We start from the raw sequence: 24,494 nt of genomic DNA, 5'->3' as shown, positions 1-24,494 counted from the left end.
TAACAGATTTTAACTCACATTTGGCTTCTGTTCTATTTATTACTGGGTTCAGATTTGCAGTGGAGGAAAGCTAAGAAATTAGGCACTCAGGCTGGGCGCAGTGGCTCTCGCCTGTAATCCCAGCACTTTGGGAGGCCGAGGTGGGCGGATCACGAGGTCAGGAGATCAATACCATCCTGGCTAACACAGTGAAACCCCGTCTCCACTATAAATACCAAAAATTCTCCAGATGTGGTGGCGGTCACCTGTAGTCCCAGCTACTGCGGAGGCTGAGGCAGGAGAATGGCGTGAGCCCAGGAGGCAGAGCTTGCAGTGAGCCGAGATCGCACCACTGCACTCCAACCTGGGCAACAGAGCGAGGCTCCGTCTCAAAAAAAAAAAGAAAAGAAAAGAAATTAGGCACTCAGCAACTTATGGCACCTTAAAACATGCCTCAGCAAACCAAGGGGATTTTGTGGCCATCATGGCAAGTTACAATTTTTCCTTATACGCTGAGCCTATGGACCTAGTAAAATATTAAGAAATAGTTAAGAAGGTGTGGATAAAGCCATTCTATTTCCACAAGATAAGGATGATTTCTGTAGGATATAACTAAGATACAGGACAAGTATATGCAATGTTCTTTTGCCTTAACATTCTATGCTTTATCATGATCATTTTTATATGCTTATTTTATCATATCTCTGTTAGAAAATAATGGAAATATACATCTTTGTTCCTTAATGAGAAAGGAAATGTTATCAGATACAATCTCTGTCAATCAACTTAAGTATAGATGAGATAAGCAAATTACATTAAATGAGGGAAGCAGAAACCAGGTTATATCCATGAAGATTTGTCTGCCTCTCCTAAACTAGGGGCTCTCTGAAATTAACTATCCAGGGACAGGTTTTAACAGATAGCAAAATCCCTGGAGAGTCTTTTACTAGGATGATAGGGTATCTTGGTAAGAAAACCCCCATGAATGCAGCCCTGTAACAGTTGGGTGTATTTTAGAAAACTAGTACTTTGTATATATGTAAAGTTTGTAAATGAGTTTATGATGGTTGAAATTTAGTGATGTAGGGAAACCATAGACAAAAATAAAAAACAAAAACAAACTATAAAATAAGGAGTCAGGGAAGCCAGTAAAGAGAATCTCTGCATTTATATCTACTATTCACGTCAGCCAGAATAGGTTTCCTCAATCACCCATATAATCTGATTCTCATTGACATGCAAATAAATTGGCTTCTTTACTGTTACCAAATATTTAAATTATCTTCTCTGTATAGCTTTAATTGATACAAGGCTAGTGTAAAGAATGATGAGAAAGACTTTAAGTAGTCAATGTTTTGCTGTTTACATAGCAGTCATCTAGTATGAATGGAGATAATGTGGCTGAATATGGCTAATGGGTTGTGTAATACTAGCACTTCAAATCCTCAGTAAACCTAGTTTTGAATTAATAAGATTACAAAGGAGATTGAGGCAGCACTGGGAAAATGATACTCTTGGCAACAATAGCAACTACCGAAGTGCTGAAACCAGAACCAACATCGTGGTAGACTGTTTACTTGAACAGTCCAAATTTCTGAGACTGAGAAAGAACACCAGGAAAAAGAGGTCAAAAATCTTAAAGGAGATGTTCTTTCTTTACCAAACTATTAAGCAGAGATGCTTAAAACTTCATTTAAAAAATCACTGCTTAAGGTTTTAATCTCATTATAAAACTTTTATTTAAAAATTTAACATGTACTCTTATCTATCTGAATTTTAAGAGAGTTGGCCTAATAATTCCAATATCCTTTTCCTTCAGAAGTGTTACAAGATTGCAAGTCTTTAGGGAGGTCTTAGGTTCTAAAACTTAGTGTAGACATTTAATAAAAACAATACAATTTGAGAATTTCAGGAATTACAAGGTTAATTTTAATTTCAGGAAATTTGGTTCTGATGAGGACTAAAGTGATCATAGAATGATATGGAGAAAAAATACTTCAATTACAAGGTTGTGCTGTACAGAGGACCAAAGAAATTTCTTAGAATAATTCACCTCCTCCTGAGTATATTACTATAATTAATTTTTATGTTTTTAGAGAAGGTGGCCCTCTGAAATGAGTAGAACTCATACAGTGCAGAGCACTGGCAAGTAGCTACACCAAACAGGAAGGTCTGGAGCAACTCACCAAAATGCAAATGTGAAGCAGTTTTAGATTCCTGGCAAAGTGGGCACTCTGGTAGGGAAATTGGGGAAATAGGAGGATCGAGAGGCTGAGTGGGTGCTGATCTCTCCCAACAGCACTCTATTCATCCTCCCATTTGGCCATCAGTATTCCTGTGTAAAGCATTAACTAAGAAATTAAGGAAACTAAAGAAAATTGTTTCAAACATAAGGCTGTGTGTGCTTGATGTTGTTTTTATTCAGGAAAATATCTAAAATCACCTTTAGTTGATAAGTGAAAATATTCTTTTCACAAACAATACATTTTAATTCTCAAGAGCAGTTTGCCTTCACTTGGCAGGCTTAGGAGTTTATTTTCTGTTATGCTGCTGCAGGGATATTTAAATTCCTCTACACCAAGTCATACTCTGATGAGTATGATTTAAACAATGTCTTTTAGCCTAACTCAAATATTGAATTAACATCATCACCAATGACATTTGAATCGGGGTGATTCAGAAGGAATGGTGTAGGCTCTGACTTTCCATATTTATTTTATGACTAAAAAAAGATAGATTATTAAATAGAAAACAAATTCAGGTGCTCACCCAGACATAACCTTTCTGGGAAAAGTAGAATCTGAGGCAACCAGAGAAAGCTAGCTGCAAACCTGTGGTTGATATTCCCATTTCCAGTTTTTTTCTCCTAATTCTATTTCTCCTAGTGATGGCTGCTGCTTCTGTAGTCTGGCACTACAGTTCCAAGCATCTACATGAATAGGTCCAGAAATCAGAGACTATTTACTCTGGTGGAAAGCAGCACAGTTTACAGTGTCTGTTAACTCCTTTCTTGCCATTGACTACTCATGCCAACATGGACAATAGCCACGGACTCTGATCAGTATTAATGTCCAGCCATGTCCTTGCAAATATTTGTGGGTAGAGGCCAGGATTTGCATGTTACACTTATGTAAGGAAAGGATTAAACAATTCTACTTTAGAAATTGAAGACAAATCAATGGATTGAAATATGGGGTAATGATTGGTATGAACTAATTTGAAGTACGGCTATGGTGAGTTGGTTGACCCAGGAACACCTCTGGGCAAGTGCCTTGCCCAGCATGATCTATCTCCCTGCAAAATGTTACCCCAGGCAGAATGTCAAATTTACTGTGGCTTCTCATATAGGAACAAGCAGAGTGAAAACCTTTGCTTACAGAAGTAAAGGTGCTCTGTATTTGGTGATGGTGGTGGTAAAGGATTCTGTATTAGTTAGAGTTAGATTTAGTTGCATACAGCAGAAAATCGTTAGTAATTAATAGTTTTATTTATCTGCAAGTCTGGAGGTAGGGAGCACAGGACTGGTAGAACAGTGCCATGGCCATCCTGCTCTGGCCTTCTTTTGCATATTGCATCATGGACCAAGATGGTGGCTGGAGCACTAGCCATTATATCCATAGTTGTTTTTTTTTTTTTTTTTTAAAGGAGACTTTCTAGAAGTCTCACACAACATATCACTTTCATTTTATTGGCCAGATTACATGACTAAATCTAGCTGCAAGGGAAGATGAGGAATAGAATCTTCTATTAAGTGTTCAACTGTGACCTATACTTTGATTACTAAGGAATCATAGAAGGAATATTTAGTGTCAATTAGAAATATGTATCACAAGTAATATTTTAAAAATCAGAAACATCCAAGAGTTTTAGCATTTTATTTTTATTATCATACAAACTAAATTTCTCCAGACTTCAGAGATGTTTAACAATGTTTTCTTAACCATGGAACAGTTACCAACTTCAATTTATCAATTTATCAGTTGACTCAATAAAAACAGTTACATGTTGAAGATTTGATTGGATGGAAGGGAAATCACTATGAATTTACAATTTATCAAAAAGGTAATGAAGACTTAACTTGTGTGAACAGAGGCAGAGTAACTTGAAATATAGAAGTGACTGGGTCTTCCTAGCTGCCGATCAGACACATCTGAAGTATTGTGATCAGTGTGGGTTGAGGCTCCTTGTGTTGGGCAAACAGCATGGATGGGAGGCAGCTCATCTGTGTTCCGGCCTTTCTCGTCACCACCATGGGAGGTCACCTCATAGATAAAAGTCTGCCTCAGGGGAAGTCTGGCAGCCTCTTCCCATTCTCCATACCTGCTTCTCAGGGAAAGCATCCCGAGAATACGGTGAAATAGGACAACTGCTGTGGTCCTCCTCTGAACCACTTGTCCTGGGCCTGTTCTCTGTTCTTGCCATCACACTTCCTGCTTGCTATAGGAATTTTGGGATTGTCTTGTTCTATCCCTCAGAAATTATTATCAGTATATAGTCTTTACATAGGAAAGAATGTATGTACCTTCCAAAGACAAAATTTTTCAGATTTGATAAACAAGAATTTTCCACTGGGATGAGGAAGACAATATGTTGTTCTTGGCAAGCGCTCAGGTGAGATGTTGGGGCAGGGAAGGTGTGTGGGGCCCGGGGTGCAGTGTCTTGGCAGGTCTGTTTGGGGACAGGAGGTGGGGAAGACATGCCCTGGGGTACATCTTCAGATGCTCCCACAGCCATGCTTTGTCTGGATGTAGTTCTGAGGCTTCAGAGCTGCCTCTGCTCTCAGTCCCAATTTGGCACTGGGATAGCAGCTCCCCCAACTCTGTGCCTTAGTTAAATTTGGAGTGAATTTCCCCTAAAGCACTGATAATCAATTTTATCACCATGGATAAAGGAGTATCACTGGCAGTGGTTCAGGCAGACAGATTTAAGTACATGACTGTACTAGCCTTTAAAAAAAGACTTCACATCAGCAGAAGAGATTTTTACATGTTGTTACTGGTGAGAGAAGCTGTTTTGACTTGATTTGAGAAATACTGTCTGAGTAAAACAAGATGATAAAAATTATCATATGAGTGAAAGGCCTACTTCAATTTTTCATTTTTCTGCCTGGTATTTATTCCAGATATCTTCTCTTGGAAATATTCATCTGAGCCTCCTATCTCATCAAAACGAATTTGATCAAAATCTCACTCTGAATAAATGTTTTTCTGCTAAGCCACTGCATGTTAGTAATCATATGGATAACTAATCATGTCTTCATTAATTGTTGTCTGATGACTTATTTTCAATCTTACTGATTTGTGGTTAAAAACTTGTTTTAAAAAGCATGTGTATATAAAGGACCTTAAGGAAGGTATAGTTGGGAGGGATGTCAGGTATGTAGCAGGTCAATAGTAAAGACTTTTAGGGCCACTGGATTCATATCATGTTTTCAGCTACCGATTTTGCTTACAAACCCTGAAACATCCTGACAAGAAACTTCCTTCTTCCTGCAAATCCCTGTCCTTACTGTTGTCTAATTTTCCTTGTTTTCCTTAGTTCCTTAGTCAGACAACTTCCTTTTACAGAGGACAGAGTGATAAAAGTGGTGAAAATTGTGTCCTTCACCATCAGCCCTAGGCTGTCCCTGGCCTATCTTTAAATATGCAGTTTATTCGAGAGAGTTATCTGGGGATAGTAGAAAAAAACGTAAGAGTTGCCAACCTTAGAAGACGAAGTCTGACATTTTGTTATTTCATGAAAAATGTCTTTTGTTCTTCTTCTTATACATTAGATAATAAAATAAAACTTATTTACCCCCCACAAGCATAGTCACTCTATATTTGCCCCTGCCTTCCCAGTGTGGCCTTCCTAAGATCCAGTCTCCGTCTTCGCTCTGTGCTCTGAAAGTCTGACCTCGATGGATCATATCATTTGAACTCTCTCGCTCTCTGGCTTCTGCTCAGGTTTGAACAATGGGAAATGCAGGTTAAGAGGTTAATCTTATGTGTATTTTCCTGCTCATTCTCTGCCCTGCTGCTGTGAAAGCTGCATTCCTCTACATTCCTCCACCATGCCAGGTTCTGTCATGTGGGTCCCTTCCTGGCTTCAACTCTCCTTAGGCTCCTGTAAGATCATTTCTCCTCTTGCTCTCAGGTCTAGGAATGGAAGTTTCTTGCTTTTGAAAGTGCCTGGGTACCTCTGTGTCTAGTAATAAGGTCTCCTCAGTCAGTTAACCTCTTGGAGTGAGCCATCTGTTTCTTGTTGGGACTCCAGTTGAAGCACAGGCTTAAGAAAAGGTCAAATTCATCTCAGATTCTTTAATTCGCTCCTCACCTATTTATTAAGCACCTCTAGTTGTACTTCTTAGATGTTGGAATGATGGACAGTTTGGAGAGATATTTGTCAAGGAGCACAACTAGTATAACGGCAGAGTAGTCCTTTACGTTCTGCCGGAGCCACACCTGACCTTGCAAGACCCTTTGTCTGAGGTCCCCATCATTTATCGTGCTCTGACAGAGCTGTAACTACTGCTGAGGGAGCTATTCCAGCTGTGTGTCTCACTTGCCAAAAATGTGTCCTGTCAATTGAGATCCGATGGATGTGTCCATGTGTTTGTAAATGTTTGTGGATGTATATGGTTAGATGAGGAGGTAACAGCAAAGATTAAACTAATACCTAAAATTCTTTAATCCATTTCCTGTCTACTTTGAAGAGGAATGTAGATAGAGTAGAAGACACCTATGCCCATTTAGGAAACATTTGGGATTCAAACGGAGTGTTATAAGTACAAAAGTACCTAGGCTATGAGTTAGAAGGATCTGAAATGGAAAATTGGTACTAAGCGGCAAGGAATAGAAGGTGCTAGTAGTCTGCTGCAGAGTCAGGGAATAAGAGCAATTAAACAGTTGATTAAAAGTTGATACATACCTGGATTGAATCCCAGCTCTGCCACTTCCTAATTATATGTGCTGTGACTAATCACTTAACCTTAACCTGCAGTTCTCTCCTTCCTTCAATGGGGGCAATTCTACATAGATTGTGAAGTTTTTGAGACACAGTATTTGCCATGCAATGATTTCTCAGTAGCTGCTATTATTGTGCAGTGTATTTTCTCACCTATCAACACAATCTCTCACTTCTTTTTTTCCCATCGCTACACTTTTGTACTTCTATTTTCCATTAGTGACATTGTTTTGTCTCCTGTTGCTTCTTAAATGTTATGAGGTTGGGACGATGTCTGTTAAAGTAGTTCCAGAAGCCCTCAGCAAATTAAAACACTAGTAATGTCTAGCCCTTAGCTTTCTGCATTCTGCAAAGCACATGTGTTTCTTAGGCTATAAGTATTTATCTTTTGGAAAAATCAGTATGCGTTTGGTGATGAGGCAAGAAGCCAAGTGCTGGAGGCCAAAAAGCCAAGGCCAAGCCAGGCCTTTAATGGGGGCAAGAATAAAGGTCAGATGCTGAGGATGTTGATCTGGAGATGATCCTCTTCATAAATGGTCTCTGTAAACATGTTTTAGTTAGTGGTCACGGACCTCTTCAGGATTTGATCTTGTGAGGCTATTTTCCAGTCATTAGCTCATCAGACTGTGTATTCCCAGTTAGAGAAATCATACAGCAGCCATGTTTGTTTACCACGTATCCCAAATTTTTAAATAAAATTTAAATATCTCTATTCAATATAGACATCATGACATCAACCAGTTTTAGCCAAGGAGAAAAAAAGTTTATACCAATTTAATAACCTAAAAGGAGCTTTTCTATTTAAAGGAGTCTTTTTTTATTTACAAGACTATGATTTGAAACAGTAGGTTGTATTTGGTAAGGTCTGACCGTAAACAACTAGGGCCAGGATTGTGCCTAAAGATTTGCTTGTGTAGAATGAATTGAGGGACACACTTTTTTCCTCCTGATCAAAATACCTTCTCTCTGTCCAAGGCTGCAGCAATCTGTCTTGTGGCCTCAAATAGTTAAAGAGTTATTCTCTTTAGTGAACACCAACAAGAATTTTTAAAAGCAACTACTATGTGCTTGATGCTGCATTGGGTGGAAATAATGACAACAGTATACAAAACTTTCAACTCATGCCTTGAAAAAAGTTGTCTTTATGATTTAAGGCATTTTCTTAGTAGTTGTTTGTATTAATTTGGTTGCAAGTAAATAAACCCAATACAAACTCAAGCTTAGACAAAAAGGGCAGTTTACTGTCTCTATTTGCTTTCTTCTTAGTTGAAGCCACTCTTGGAAAGCGTCCTCCTTATGTCTAGAACTAGGACCATCAGCTACATACACATTTGTTGCCAAAAAAATAAGAAGCTTTCTTTAGCTAAAACTTTATAGAAATCACAGGACTCTAGGGGATCTGGCTTAGCTCATGTAGTTACTGGATGTGAGGGAACACAGGCCTTATTAAAATCACTGGGTTGGAGTGGAAGAGAAGCAGTTTCCCAAAACAAGATGAGTAATGTTATCATCTGGGGATGGGTAACACAATACATGTCCACCACCCTTTTAAATCTCCATAAACTATTGCCTTTTGTATGGTGTTTGCAGCATAAGAAAATGAGGCCAATGGAGATAATGGTGGAACAATATGAATTAGCCCTTAGCTAATTTACTAACTTGCAATAACATCGAAGGGCAAGTTATCTGAAGATCAGCTTGCCTCCCCGGCTAATTTTCATTAATAATTAAATTCTATATTCATGTGGAAGAGATTTTAAGGTGTGTTTGAACTCTGGGCTCAAAATGCCATATCTGATAATAGTAATTCACAGAGTATCTCAGCATGTCTGTCCACCTACAGCCCTTTTTTTAATTAAAAAAAGAACCTGCACTATGATTCATTTCTAATAAGCTATAGTTAAGGAAATTGGTTTAAAATAATCTGAATATCATTCTTATCATGAACTGCAAGCTTCTATAATTTCAGGTAGTAATACTATAAATTCAACTAGTGTGTTGCTTATATGCTATTGCTCCATCCACATAGAGACACTGAGAGGGCACAGGAAGAACACTGAATAGGAGTCACAGTAGCTGAGCTCTATGTCACCTGGTTTTACCTCTTTCTAACTGGTGATACTTCATGAGCTCTTACTTCTCTCAGCCTTAAGTTTACTCAACTGTAAGCCAACCTTTTCTGTAGTCTTTTATTTAGCAACGTCATGCTTAGGGTCTGAGATGAGAAAAATTACCCTTTCTGGTTCCTGGAGAAGTCTAATATTCTTGTTTTTGTTTTCTACTAAATATCTTGATACTTATTTTTTCCCGTTTTCCAACACATCTAAGATAAAGAATAGAAATAAGATATCGTCTTCCTTCTACCAACTAGCTCAAGGCAGGACAAACCTCTGCTGCAGGTAAAAGCCATCACCTGCCAGTTCTTGCAAGGACCAGCATGGCAAAAAGCCAGTTTTGGCTTATATAATAGGAGTCAACGTCATCTGAAGTTGATAACAACAATATTAATACACTACCTAAATTATTTTCCTTCGGGGTTCCCTCAACAGAGAAGTGAGGATGTTGTGGAAAACATACACATAACTTGGACCAAGAGTATCTTCCATTTTACTACATCCATTCTACAATACTTGCAGCGTGAAATGCTGGGGTAGGTGCACAGATACACAGGACATAAAATTTTGCCCATGATCTTGCTGTTTAGTTGAGGAGGCAAGAGACAAATTTGTGAAAATAAATATAATAAGAGTAAAATAAGAATACAAGTGACATGGTCTGGCTCTGTGTCCCTACCCAAATCTCATTTTGAGTTGTAATCTGAATTGTAATCCCCACATGTTGGGGAAGGGACCTCGTGGGAGATGATTAGATCATGGGGGTGGTTCCCTCATGATATTCTCATGATGGTGAGTACTCATGAGATCTGATAGTTTTATAAGGGGCTTTCCCACTCTTTGCTCTGTGTTCTCTCTCCTGCTGCCATGTGAAGAAAGAAGTGTTTGCTTCCCATTCTACCATGCTTGTAAGTTTTCTGAGGCCTCCCCAGCCATGCAGCACTGTGAGTCAATTAAAAGTCTTTCCTTTATAAGTTACCCAGTCTCAGATATTTCTTCATATCAGTGTGAGAATGGACTAATAACAGAGATATACAAAGCTTGCATATGATTTAGTGGGGCTTGGGTAGTTCAGCTATTTAATGAATACATAGGGAGAAATCACCATGAATTAGTCAAATATTTAGAAGCTATTTTTAACAATGAAAAAAAAAAGTTGGTCTTCATCAATTCCAAATTAGATATAACATTGATGATCATAAATAATTATGGGATATGAATAACAAAAGTTGCTATTTATTACATGCATATTAGATGCCAGGTACTGTTCATATGAACTCCAATTATAGGAATAATTTTACCTCTCATTGGAAGGATAGGGAAACAAAAACTAAAATGTCAAGGAAGCAACAATTCCTTGTTGCTCTAGGTACAACCATCACCATCATTATTAGTTCACGTAATCATTATCATCATCCTCAAGCTGTGATGTTATCACCAAGACATAGACAAGTTAGGGAAATATTTTATTTTTATTATACTTTAAGTTCTGGGATACACATGCAGAACATGCAGGTTTGTTACATAGGTATACACATGCCATGGTGGTTTGCTGCACCCATCAATCTGTCATCTACATTAGGTATTTCTCCTAATGCTATCCCTCCCCTAGCCTCCCAGCCCCTGACAGGCCCTGGTGTGTGATGTCCCCCTCCCTGTGTCCATGTAAAAGACTAATACGTCGAGTTTCAACTGTGAGATAAAATAGGAAGTCATCGTAGACTGCAGTAGTCATGGAAGTTATTACAAAGGAAGGGAGCTATGACTTGGATCTTGTAGGCTTTAGATGAACAGACTGAAATAAGAAAATCTTTCCAGTGCCAAGGGAATCTGTGGAGGCAGAAATGGCTATGTACATGTGGAAAATGTAGGTGTTGACCAGTGTGGTTAAGGTAGAGCATTCTTTATAATGGCCTATGAAGCTCTACATGGGCTGATCATCATCACCTCTCTGACTTCATCTCCTTCCAGTTTTTGTCTCACTCATTCCCATGCCAGCCAGGCTTGTCTTTTTGCTAGTCCTAGAACCAGACAGACATTCATCAGCTTCAGGGCCTTGGCACTTGCTGTTCCCTATGTCCCAAATGCTTTTCTTCTAGATATTCATGTGACTTACTCCAATATGCCTTTCAAGGCTTTGTTCAGATGCCTTCTACTTGATGAGGCCTGTCTTGATCAACCTTGTAATTACAGGCTTCCTTGACACTCCTCACTTCTCTTCTGCAGGATTTATTATCTTTTAAGATCTAGTATAATTTATGCATTTTTCTGTGGTTGGTTATTGTCTCTCTCTTCCCACTAGATAAAGCTTCAGGAGATTAGGACATTTTAAAATGTATATTTCTGAATTCCTATACCAAGGAAAGTGTCTGGAACATAGTAAGTGATTAATTAGTAAGTGTTGTTCATGCGTGAGATTTAAGACTAGAAAACTGCATGGAGATGTTTCTCTGCCAGGAAGACACAGGCAGAGAAACTCAGCAAAAGTGTTTGACCCAGAGAGTAACATGAATAAGGTATGCTTTAAGGAAACCAATCTGGTAGTGGTATGTAGTTTGGATTTTTTCAGGAGAGAAACTATATAAGTGCTCTGGAAGTGAAGTGATCTGAGCTTGTAAAAGAGTATGGCAATAGAATTGCAAATAAAGAAAAGCCTTTATTTTAAAAAAAGGTATTTTAAAAGGAAGACTATTCATATTTAGCAACAGATGCAACATTAAAATTGAGGGTATAAGAATGAAGTGGGAAAATAGAAGGTTCTGACTTTTCTTCCCCTTATTCTCCATTATTTTCCTTCTCTGCCCTGCTCTGTGGCATGGAAGGCTGACCCATGGGAACTGCCTCACCTGGGCTTCCATGTCACCTGGCTTCCAGTTGGGTTCATTGAGTGGGAGAAGCAACAATAGAGTGGAGGGTGGAAGGAGATAAAGATGGGAGTCTTTCTTCCCCCATTCTTCCTACTTTGGACCTATGCTCTGGCAATGACTATATCCTTTTATAAGGATAGTGCTATTGGGTGGTCCTTTCTACACAGTTTAAGGTCTCATCAAGCTTCTGATCCCTGACCTTTTATCTCTAGAGCTATTAAAAGCTTCCTGCTATTGACAGTCTCCAAATCCATCACTATCTTTAGTTTGTTTCTGCAACTTGCCCATACCTCTAAAAGTAGTTTTTTCATTAAAGATTCTTAACTTGGGCTGGGTGCAGTGGCTCACGCCTGTAATCCTAGCAGTTTGGGAGGCCGAGGTGGGTGGATCACCTGTCAGGAGTTTGAGACCAGCCTGACCAGCATGAAGAAACCCCATCTCTACTAAAAATATAACAATAGCTGGGCCTGGTGGTGCATGCCTGTAATCCCAGCTACTCGGGAGGCTGAGACAGGAGAATTGCTTGAACCCGGGAGGCAGAGGTTGCAGTGAGCCACGATTGTGCCATTGCGTTCTAGCCTGGGCAACAAGAGCTAAATTCCATCTCAAAAAAAAAAAAAAGATTCTTAAGTTGAACCATGTAAGGCTTCAACTATTTACTTCTAGGAGTATGACTGATGGAGAGGGGAAGAAGTTAAGATTGACTGCATACTTTCAAACCTAAGAAATTGAAAAAAAAAAAGTCACCTTTAAGAAAAATAGGAAAATTCAGAAAGAAAAATGTCAATTTTGAGAAACGATGAAAATTAGTTTTGAAACAGCGGAAGTTGAACAAAATGGCAAAATATCTAAGTGAAATGTTTGTTTGTCATGAAAACTAGACATATTAGAATAAAAGTTGATTTCATCATCAATTAATTAAGTTCCCAAAGTGATTCATTGAAGTTTGAGTATAACTGAGATCTTTGAGTTAGGATTGATGAGTAGTGTGTAGCAGGGAGTATAGATTGCGAAATTCGGAAGGCCAGGAACTGAAATCCTATTTTCTAATTTAGGACTTGAAATGATAAAGTGGAGATAGGCAAGAGGCCAGAGAAGGAGAAGAGGGAACTCAATAAGTAGAGCATGGAAAGTGTCAAGAAGGATGAAATAAAAATTCAAATATTATAGACAATATCAGCTATATCCCATGAGAAAAATACTATTTACATTCTTACAAAATCAGAATATAGATTAATTTATAATATGAATTATGTGACATAGTGTCACAGGATCCTTGGAGTATCTCTTCTGGCCAGAAACCTCACCCAAGTTGTGCTTGGGCCTGCTGGGCTTGTTCTGCCCACTTGGCCTGGCAGACTGCTCTTGGCTCACGGTACAAGCCTGGATCCCAAACCTGGCAAAAGTGAGTGGAGTGGCAAGGGGTGTGTTAGCAAGTAAGCATGGGGTCTGGCCACTATGCACAGCCAGGTATGCCTGTTGTGGCAGGGTGGGCAGCTTCAGGCGCTGACATGGGTGTCAGCTCCCTGCAAGGCTGTGGCTGGACCACGTGTACTGCAAGCAGCTTCTGTGGTTGGCACCGGGAAATGCAGTGGTGCCTGGAAGCTTGGAGATGCCAGGAACCGCAGAGCTCAAAAGTGGGTGTCATAGCCCTGGCTCGGGGAGCTCCTAGGTCTGGGCTTCTTGAAGGGCCACAGCTTTTCTCTCCTTCTCTCTTCTCTCCTTCTTGTCACTTGCAATGTGGTGAGCAAGGGGTGTGTTTCAGCCCTGTTTGTGTTATAGCTCTTTCATTCCCACCATTTGGCAGGTCCCAAGTTCTTCCCTCACATCTAGGAAGAATGAGGTACATGGACAAGTGGAGGGTGAAGTGAGCAAGGCAAAGAGGTGCTTTATTGTGCGACAGAACAGCCAAGAGGAGACCGCAGTGGGTAGCTCCTTTTCATAGGCAGGGTGTCCTGAAGTTTGTTCAGCTCTCAGCAGAGAGGAGACCCATAGGGGTAGCTCCTCTCTGCAGGCAGATCATCCCAACATTTGTTCAGCTCGCAGCAAAGAGGAAACCCACGGTGGGTAACTCCTCTCCACAGGCAGGATATCCCAACGTTTGTTCAGCTCTCAGCAGAGAGGAGACCCATACTGGGTAGCTCCTCTCTGCAGGCAGGTCGTCCCGGAGTTTGGAGTTTGTCTGAGTCGATCTGAGTCTGGGGTTTCTGTGATCTTCAGAGGGGAGGAAGTACATGCTGATTGGTCCATGGGTGGGACCAAAAAAAGCACCATAAGTTCTCACTTCAGTCAGCGGAACTGGCAGCCCTGCTCCCAGGCTTCAGGCCGTCTGATATTTTCTGCCCAGTAGCCTGTCTGCCTCTGGGGCCACCAACCTGCCATCCCCAGCCCCCAGGCTGTTTGTGCTGACGGGCACTACCTGCAGGCCCTTGCAGAACCACACTCAGCACCCCCTTGGCCTCCCTCTCATGCTTGTCAGTGCCCAAGACAACAGGGGGCTGGCTTGTCTGCGCTGCCCCGAGTGCACACACACCTGGCCTGGCCTTGACAGCACCTGGGCTTGGCCACAACTTTGAACTGAAATCGGAGTGGGCGTTGAGAGCAGGGAGAGGCCAGCCAGTGGGAGCAGGCACTTCCCAGTGCAGACATGGGGGCTTCCTGGGCCACTGAGAATGCAAAGATGCCTGAGTCCCAAGCCTCCGCGGGGTGGCTGGCTGCAGCTGCACTTGAGAGGGCAGTACTCCTGCCCCTCCAACTTGGAAGGGGGCGGGGCTTCCGCCTGTTCCCAGCTCCTGCCTGCTACTGGGAGTACACAGCCCTGGCTGCGCCTCACACCTCACTGCAGCTGGCATCGTGGCAGCAGCAACTCCAGATGGGCCGCTGCTGCCATCAGTAGCTTAAGGCCATCATCTGTTTTGTCTGTGAAGACCTAGTTAAAAAGCATGGACTTAGAAGGACGAGATTTAGATACATCTATTTGAATCAGACAAATGTAGCCTGACACATATGTTTCTTAGTAGGGATGATCTTGCAAATGAGAGATATATCACAGTTTGTAATTAAATTTCTTCCACCCGGTCAGGGTTTCAACAGGTATTGTCAATATTTGCCCTTGTGACTCTCTTTTCTAACTTCATGGTAGGCTAAGCGCTACCATTCAACAAATACATATTGGAGAATTTCAGGCTCTATTCAAGAATGAGACTATAAGACCCCTGCTCTCATGGTGTATATATTATAGTTGAAGAGAGACAATAACATACAAGAAGTCACAAAAAAAAGGGACTTACAGATCATGATAAAAATGATTAAGAAAACACAATAATATGTGACCAAGAGTGATGGTGCTCTCACAGGGAGTGTTAGATATGCCTGGAAAGGACTTTCAGGAGGTGACATTCAAAATTGAGTTCTGAATAGTAAACCAAGTTGTAATATTAAGGAAGAATATTTCAGGCCAATGAAAAATAGGTATAACTAACCTGAGGCAGGAATGAGTTTAGAATGTTGGATGAATAGAAAGAAGGCCAAAGACTTGAGCAGTGTGAATGAGAAGAGTGGTAGAAGATGATATAGATAAGATACATCATATAGATTTGTATATCAAGTAAAGCTGTTTGGATTTTACTCTAAGTGCAAGGAGAAACCATTGGGGAATGTAAATGGATGGTCACTCTTTGTGTTCTTTGGGGAATGAATTGTAGGGTTCCAGGTGTGGAACTAAGGAGATCATCTAGGAGACCACTGCAATAGTTTAGGCAAAATATGGCTTGTGGCTTGGGCTGGAATGGTAATAACTGAGATGGAAAGGAGCACATAGATTCAGGATGTATTTTGAATCTGGAGCCATAAGGACTTGGTGATGGATTAGACATGTAGGATAAGAAAAAAGGAGATTTCAAAGATGGTATCTGAGGATTCTTGGCTTGAGCAAGTGGATGAATGTGATGGTAATTACTAGTATGAGAAAAATGAAGGAGAAATAAGTTTCAGAAATGTGTTGGGGGGTTCCTAAGACCACTCTTATGTTCCATGATTTGCCATAAAGACTCCCCAAAATCAGATGAGTTATTATCATCACTCATAGCGGTGATCTATTACAGTGAAAGGATACAGATTAAAATCAGCAAACAAAAAAGGAGCATAGGGTATGGCCTAGGAGAAACCAGGCATAGGCTTCTACTTTTCCTCTCCCAGTGGAGTTACATGAACAGTATTTAGTTCTCCCATAAATGATGTGTGACAATATATATAAAGTATGGTCAACCAGGGAGGCTCATCTAAGCCTTGTGTCCAGGGTTGGACAAGTTCATTCACATAGTCATGGGGCACCCACATGGCTGACCTTGGTTATTCAGTGTCCAGCCTCCACCCTTGCCCCACCAAGTTTAGGCTGATGTAGCATGTCCCAGGGCTCCAGGTATACAGAGACACTCTTATTAGGCAGAATATTCCAAGGACTCAGAGGTACCTCCCAGGAACCAGACCTGAAGATCTTTGAAATGTGCAGGGTTTAAGCAGTCCAAGTCAGCTGAGTTAACCCTTTAATACACAAGGGGAAAATCAAGAGTTGTGGTTTGGCAATTTTAAGTTTGAGATGCTTCTTTGAAATCCAAAAGGAAATGTCAGGGGTTAGTAATAAACTTTTTAGTTTACAAAAGGTATTTAAAATCATGAGAGTAGGTAAGATTACCCCAGGAGAGTATCTAGGTTAAAAAGAGAAAAGGACCCAGGATGAAGATACAAGGCTTTCCAATATTTTGGAACCTAGAGGAGGAGAATATGAGAGCAAAGGAGAAAGAAGGAAAACTATGAGATTACATAGTCACAGAGCTAAGACAAAAAAGTGTTTTAAGATGGGCGAAGTCAACTGTATTGAATGTTAACGAGATTTTTTTTTTTTTTTTTTGAGACAGAGTCTCACTCTGTCGCCCAAGCTGGAGTGCATGGGCATGATCTCCGCTCACTGCAGGCTCTGCCTCCTACCATTCTCCTGCCTCAGCCTCCCGAGTAGCTGGGACTACAGGTGCCCACCACCATGCCCAGCTGATTTTTTGTATTTTTAGTAAAAATGGGGTTTCACCGTGTTAGCCACGATGATCTCAATTTTCTGACCTCATGATCTGCCCACCTTGGCCTGCCAAAGTACTGGGATTACAGGAGTGAGCCACCGTGCCCCACCCAAGATGTTTAAAGGTGAAAGGTGGAAGGTCACATGTGCTTGTAGTTGGGATTAATCCAGTGAAGAGCTTAATCTAGACATTGATGATACAAAAGTAAAAATTGGTAATTATAGGTGGTGGTTCCTTGGAAAGATAAGAAAGCATAGAATTTATCACACAATTCTCTTTTTGTGCAGGAGGGAAGGCATGAAATAGATTTCAGGACCCGTGGCTTTGGTGCCAGAGAAATCGAAGGAGTTGTCGTTAACTTGTTTGTAAATGAAAAAAATATATGTTTTTCATTTACAAAGTGAGGTTGACCATCTGAACCTCTTAAGTTGCTTTGAATATTGTATGAGAAAACATGAGAAAGTATAAAACATGATACTTTCTCCCAGGGAAGAAAATTCCATTTCAGATTTACATATTTTTATTTTTTCCTTAGGTCTGGTCAACATAATTTTCCTAATTTAAGGACAGTAGTGAGAGAAGAGAAGAATGATTGATAGACAAAATGAGAGGAATTGATAGACTTGAACAAAGATCTTGATGATGTGTTGGGTGTAAAAGACAAAGCAAGTTGGAAGGATAGGTAAGTGTTGTTTTAAAGGTACTACGTTTATTTATTTAAAATTTTTCCTTTTTTTTTTTTGAGACGGAGTTTCACTCTGTTGCCCAGGCTGGAGTACAGTGGCACGATTTCGGCTCACTGCAAGCTCTGCCTCCCGGGTTCACACCATTCTCCTGCCTCAGCCTCCTGAGTAGTTAGGACTACAGGCGCCCGCCACCTCGCCTGGCTAACTTTTTGTATTTTTAGTAGAGACAGGGTTTCACCATGTTAGCCAAGATGGTCTCAATCACCTGACCTCATGATCCACCTGCCTCTACCTCCCAAAGTGCTGGGATTACAGGCATGAGCCACCACACCCAGCCTAAAGGTACTATGTTTATTATTTTGGTAGTGAAGTAGCTGCATTTGACAACCAGGCCCAGAATATGTTCATGGAAGTGAGTGCCTAACATAGAGCTAAGAAGAGATCCCTAGGTATAAGGAGGTGATGAAATCTAAAGAGAAAAGATTTAAGATAAATCAATTATGTGTTTCCTCAGGGTGATGACAGGATTTGAAGATGAAGGAAAAGCCAAAGGCTTTAATAAATAATAAGTGAGAATGAGTGAGAAAGGGTTGGAGGTGAGGTTTAACAAGAGACGAGAAGTGGTGGTGGAGAAAAATGAGGATCCTGATGCCATCTTAGGGTCTTCATGTGCTTGGAATATTGGAAAATGATTCAATTCATGGAAGCCATTTTCCCTGGGAAAATCTAAACTGTAGTAAATTATAAGCACTATGGAAATTACAAAGTAAAGATTATGAAGATATGAGTTTATTAATCTTGGAATGGGAATTCCTAAAAGATTGAGTAGTGAGAGCAATAGTGGGAATTTGGATTAAGAAAGAGAAATTGCATAAAGAGGAAAGTAGGGAGAATACAGCAGTCTAAGAGCTTACTTGGCAGAAACCAAGGAAAACAGGCTAAGGATCTGTGGACATATCTGACTCTCAGGTAGCCAGGAAAAGAACTGATGTTATCTTGGTGAGCATGAAACTCAAACATTTAGAGTTTAATAGCATTCAGGAAGAGCCTCAAAAGAAATATCCCCATATCTAATGTTCTACTTGTAGTCACTGTTGAGATTATTGTATTCAGAATAATGTTACTAAACTGTCAATATGATTATAGTATCTTCTTTTCTTAAAAAGAAGTTCAAGCTACTAAATCTTGAATGAGTAAAGAAGGAGGAAGAAGAAAGAGTAGTTTCTGGATAAATATAAAGGAGTAATATAGAAATGCAGGTATGTTTAGGAAGATGGACAGAGGGAAAAAGAAAAAAGATTGAATAGATATATAAACATATTTTGAAGAAGAAAGGAGCTGTATGCTATAATAGAAATATCAACAAGAAATTTTAAAAGTCAAACCAGTGTTTTCTTTGTTTCTACCAGTTCTACCCCTTTTGGCTCTAAATGCAAGAGAGTTATAGTGCAAAACCATAGTATTTTGCATCAAACAGACAAATCTGAATTTGAATAATGGCTCTACCATATACTAGCTGTGACCTTAGACAAGTCACTTCACCTCTCTTAAATATATGTTTTTCATTTACAAAGTGAGGTTGACCATCTGAACCTCTTAAGTTGCTTTGAATATTGTATGAGAAAACATGAGAAAGTATAAAACATGATACTTGACACATGGTAAATGCCCAGCAAATGTAGATTCTGTCTTTCTTTTTGATTGCTTTTTTTGGGGTTACTTTCTTTTTATTACTTTTATGATAATGATTTCCAGTTTTCTTGAGAGTTTCTGCTTCTGCCTATCAAAATTCAGTATCATCTTAGACTTTGTTCTTGAACTCCTTCCCTTTGATGATTCATTTTCCCATTTTGAAATCTGTGATGTGTGCATTGGTGGTTCAGTTTTTTCATGGGCACTTGAAACCTTCTCACAGTCTTCAGGATATTTTACTTGAATGTTAACCTAGGTAAATTTAAACGTATTTTAGAGAATTAAGTTATTTATTTGTTATCACATGCAGCAAAACATTCATCCAAGTTTCATAACTAAGGGAATTGGCCTTCATACCCAATCTGACTTCAGGCAGTGGGCTGTTGGCAGAATAACAAGAGATTTGTTTTTTAAATGAATCATACTCTGTCTCACCTCCAAGTCTTGAAGTGCTTTGGAATGAATTTATTCTCCCTTTGTCTAGTGGTAAGAGTTCAAGCAAATCACTTTAGGCCTCTGGGTCTCAATTACAAAATGTGATGATTATTCTAGCTCAATATATATATGATTCTGTGAAGCTTAGGGAAATTTCACATTTTTCTAGAGGCCACAGCTGGTTTGTAGTAGATTGAGGAAGAGAACCCATATCTTCTAGCTCGGAGAGCATTGTATTTTCCCATATGCTCCTGTTAACCACAGGAAAATAATGTCACACTGTTACCAGTGGTGAATATGTACAGGTCTGCAGCAATTTAGTTCTTGCCTCCTAGGAGGAAAGAATTTGACTGAAGGGCATAGGCAGAGGAAGAGATTGAGGCAAGTTTTAGAGCAGGATTGAAAGTTTATTAAAAAGTTTTATAGCAGGAGGAAGTGACGGAGCCGAGCTAGTGTGTCAAAGGTACCTCTATGGTTTTCCTCACGTTCTTGAGTTAGGAAATGGCCACTGTTAAGTTGCAATGGAGATAAATCCCAGGAAGCATGATTTGGCGTGTCAGGAATTTGAATTTAGAGTTTAAATTCTCAGAGCATTCTCTCCAGGAAGTATTTTTACAGTATCTCAAAGACTTCACTTGACTTCTTGATCCTGCATAAACCCAAGGAAAAAAGAAATGGTTTGCTCCAATTCTAGATCACATTCTTCAAGGTCAGAGTCTGGATCACAGTCTAGTTCTTGACCAAGATCAAGATCTCATTCTAAAAAGAAGTGATACAGTTCTAGGTCTCGTTCCAGAACATATTCAAGGTCTCGTAGTAGAGATCATATGTATTCTAGAGATTATCGTCACAATTACAGAAATAATAGAGGAATGAGATGATCTTATGGGTACAGAGGAAGGGGTATAGGGTATTATCAAGGAGGAGGAGGTAGATATCATCGAGGTGGTTATAGACCTGTCTGGAATAGAAGGCACTCTAGGAGTCCTACATGAGGTCGTTCACGTTCCAGGAGTCCAGAAAGAAGATCTGTTTCTTCTCAAAGATCCAGAAGCAGATCTCGCTGGTCATATAGATCTTCTAGGTCTCCAAGATCATCCTCTTCTCATTCTTCATCTCCATATAGCAAATCTCCTGTTTCTAAAAGACAAGACAAGAGTCTCAGGAAAAACAAACCAAAAAAGCTGAAGGGGAACCCCAAGAAGAGAGTCCGTTGAAAAGTAAATCACAGGAGGAACCGAAAGATACATTTGAACATGACCCACCTGAATTTATCGATGAATTTAATAAGTCATCAGTCACATCTGATGATATTTGGCCTGGCCTTTCAGCTTATGATAATAGTCCCAGATCACCCCATAGTCCTTCACCTATTGCTACACCACCTAGTCAGAGTTCATCTTGCTCTGATCCTCCCATGCTCAGTACAGTTCACTCTGCAAAAAATATTCCTTCTCAGCATTCACATTCCATTCAGCATAGTCCTGAAAGGTCTGGTTCTGGTTCTGTTGGAAATGGTTATAGTCGATATAGTCCTTCTCAGAATAGTCCAATATATCACATCCCTTCACGAAGAAGTCCTGCAAAGATAATTGCACCACAGAATGTTCCAAGAGATGAGTCTGGGGCCATTCCTCATTTTATCCTGATGGTGGAGATCAGGAAACTCAAAGACTGGGAAGTTCTTAAAAAGGTTCACAGATGAAGAGTCTATAGTATTCCTGCTTAATAGGGGTAATACCAGCGATAAAGAGGCTTCAAAAGAGACAGGATCAGAGAAAAGGAGGGCAGAGGGAGAATGGGAAGATCAGGAAGCTCTAGATTACTTCACTGATGAAGAGTCTGGAAAACAAAAGTTTAATGATTCAGAAGGGGATGACATAGAACAGACAGAGGATTACAGACAGTTCAGGAAGTCAGTACTCACAGATTAGGGTAAAAGTTTTGCTACTGCATCTCACTGGAATACTGAGGAGGAAGGACTCAAGTACAAGTCCAAAGTTTCGCTGAAAGGCAATAGAGAAAGTGATGCATTTAGAGAAGAAAAAAATTGTAAACTTAAACAGACTGGATATGTAGCAGAAAGACCTACCACTACAAAAGATAAGCACAAAGAAGACAAAAATTCTGAAAGAATAACAGTAAAGAAAGAAACTCAGTCACCTGAGCAGGTAAAGTCTGAAAAGCTCCAAGACCACTTTGATTACAGACCCCTCTACACAAGAATCTGGATGCATGAGAAAAGTCTGCTTTCAGAGAGGAAAACCCACTTAGGATCAAAATGATAGCGAGTGCTTGTCATCATCCTGAATTCAGACTCAAAATGGCATGCGTTCCTCTTGATGATTCTAACAGACCTGCTTCCTTGACTAAAGACAGGCTGCTTGCTAGTACACTTGTCCATTCTGTCAAGAAGGAGCAAGAATTCTGATCCATCTTTGACCCCATTAAGTTGCCACAGGCCAGCAACAGCACTTCAGAGTCATTTATTCAACACATTGTGTCCTTGGTTCATCATGTTGAAGAGCAATACTTCAAGATAGCTGCAATGACTCTAAATGAGCGGTTCACTTCGCATCAGAAGCCACTGAAGAACTTAGTACTCGGCAAAAGAGCCCTGAAATACACAGAAGAATTGACATCTCACCAAGTACCCTGAAGAAGCATACCCATTTAGCAGGGGAAGAGAGAGTTTTTAAAGAAAAAAATCAAAAGGGAGATAAAAAATTAAGGTGTGACTCTGTTGACTTTTGGCATGACATTGATCACCATAGAAAAGAAAGAAGTAAAGAACAGGGAGATTCCAAGGGCTCCAGGGAATCCAGTGGATCAAGAAAGCAGGAAAAAACTCCAAAAGATTACAAGGAATACAAATCTTACAAAGATGAGAGTAAACATAAAAGTAGAGAGCAAGATCATTCTCGATCTTCATCCTCTTCAGCATCGCCTTCTTCTCCCAGTTCTAGAGAAGAAAAGGAGAGTAAGAAGGAAGGAGAAGAAAAATGTAAAACTCACCATGAAATGGAAGAATTCTCAGGTTTTGGCGGAATTAGCTGACCATGAAGAACCTTTTTTTCGAATTAGAGGCAGAGGAAGAGCCAGAGGAGTTTTTGCTGGCACAAATACTGGTCCAAACAACTCAAATACTACCATTCAAAAGAGACTGAAGGAAGAGGAATGGGATCCAGAATATACCCCAAAGAGCAAAAAGTACTTCTTGCATGATGACAGAGATGATGGTGTAGATTATTGGGCCAAAAGAAGAAAAGGTCGTGGTACTTTTCAATGTGGCAGAGGGCGCTTTAACTTCAAAAAATCAGGTAGCCGTCCTAAATGGACTCATGACAGATACCAAAGGGATGGGATTGTTGGCGATAAAGAAGAGACTGTGGAAAATAATGAAGAAAAGAAGGACAGGTGCAAGGAAGAAAAGGAATAACAGATATGAAGTAAGATTACAACAGAGCAGTACTTGCACCAACCATTTTTTTTTTACCTGATTTTTGTTTTTGAATAAGAATGTAAGCATTTTACTTAAATTTTACTGTTTGCAAGTAGTCTATAGAAATTTTGTTTTAAGTCTTCAAATATCTTGAGAAATAGTAGACTGTATGTTGAAAATTGTACTGAAATAAAGTAGAAAATTGTTACGTACCATATTTGTAACTATCAACTTAAAAAAAAACTTTTAACATTTTTGTTACATGCATTATAATTCTGCTTTGTCTATAAGATATGGTCAAGCACAGCTCTGTGAAAGTTCTGATTCTCTGCCTTCCCTGTTTGTCAATGTTTTATTCTGAAGTAAACATTAGCTCTACATATAAATCCCAGAACAGAAATTGTTTATAGAGACTACACTAATTATTTTAACTGTATACATCTGTTTAATTTGAAGACACTACATTGTAGGCCGACTAATTTTTGAAGTATACCACAGACAAAAAGTTGTTACTTTGGTAAACTAAGCTAGTTTAACACTTGAGCAAATGATTAAGGAGGAATAAAAAAGCTTTGTCAATAGCTAAAAAGTACACGCTATTAAAAATTAGATTGAAAAGTTTTAAGAAAATGTTATTTTTACTGAAAGCAAGCAGTGGCCTATAAAGAAGATTCTTAGGAGCTTTTTCTATTTGCATTCAAAACTGAGTGTTCTCTTTCTATTCCTATTTGATAGTTTGAGTCATGGTCTTAGATATTAGCTATTTGTGAGAGGAAACTGGTTTGTAATAATACTGCAAATAGAAACCGCATTTCTACTGAACATCCTAGTTTTAAACAGAAGAAAAACTGTAATCCTGGGACTGGTATAGAGGAGGTTTATCCTGCAGAATAAGTTTCATATCTTACATATTTATTTGAGCTGAACATTAGTTTGTAGTGTAACTATTAGTAAAAATAGAGAAACACAACATACTGTGCATTAATAGTATTTTAAGAAAATTGTTTTTCAAATGTCACCAATAAAAGTTTTGGCAGGAAGCTTGTTGCCGCATTGATCTAAGTTTTGTTTTTTTTTTTTTCTCTCCCCTATTTCAGATGCAGTTTGTAAAATGACTTGTTCTTTTTCCTCTTAAGGATTCTATTCTTCAGGTAGATAATTTTTCAAATGTGAACTATCTTTTGTGTCTATATTGATAGCTCTTAAAGTAGTGAAAATCTAAAATAGTAAATTTCAATGTTAACTCTGTCTGCTTTATGGGC

The 24,494-nt window shown here is 39.5% G+C and overlaps 1 pseudogene across 1 annotated transcript; it reads left to right on the top strand.

Annotated features, from left to right (window-relative positions):
* Positions 1-20,443: 20,443 nt before the first annotated feature.
* Positions 20,444-23,795, top strand: LOC105523459 (annotated as a pseudogene). The gene has a single exon (XR_001003610.1). The product of XR_001003610.1 is annotated as a bcl-2-associated transcription factor 1 pseudogene (transcript).
* Positions 23,796-24,494: the final 699 nt, after the last annotated feature.

This window comes from Colobus angolensis, unplaced genomic scaffold, assembly GCF_000951035.1.
Source record: "Colobus angolensis palliatus isolate OR3802 unplaced genomic scaffold, Cang.pa_1.0 Scaffold465, whole genome shotgun sequence".
Taxonomy (NCBI): Eukaryota; Metazoa; Chordata; class Mammalia; order Primates; family Cercopithecidae; genus Colobus; species Colobus angolensis.
Note: the sequence above shows the minus strand (reverse complement) of the source record. Positions and strands in the feature narration are given on the sequence as shown.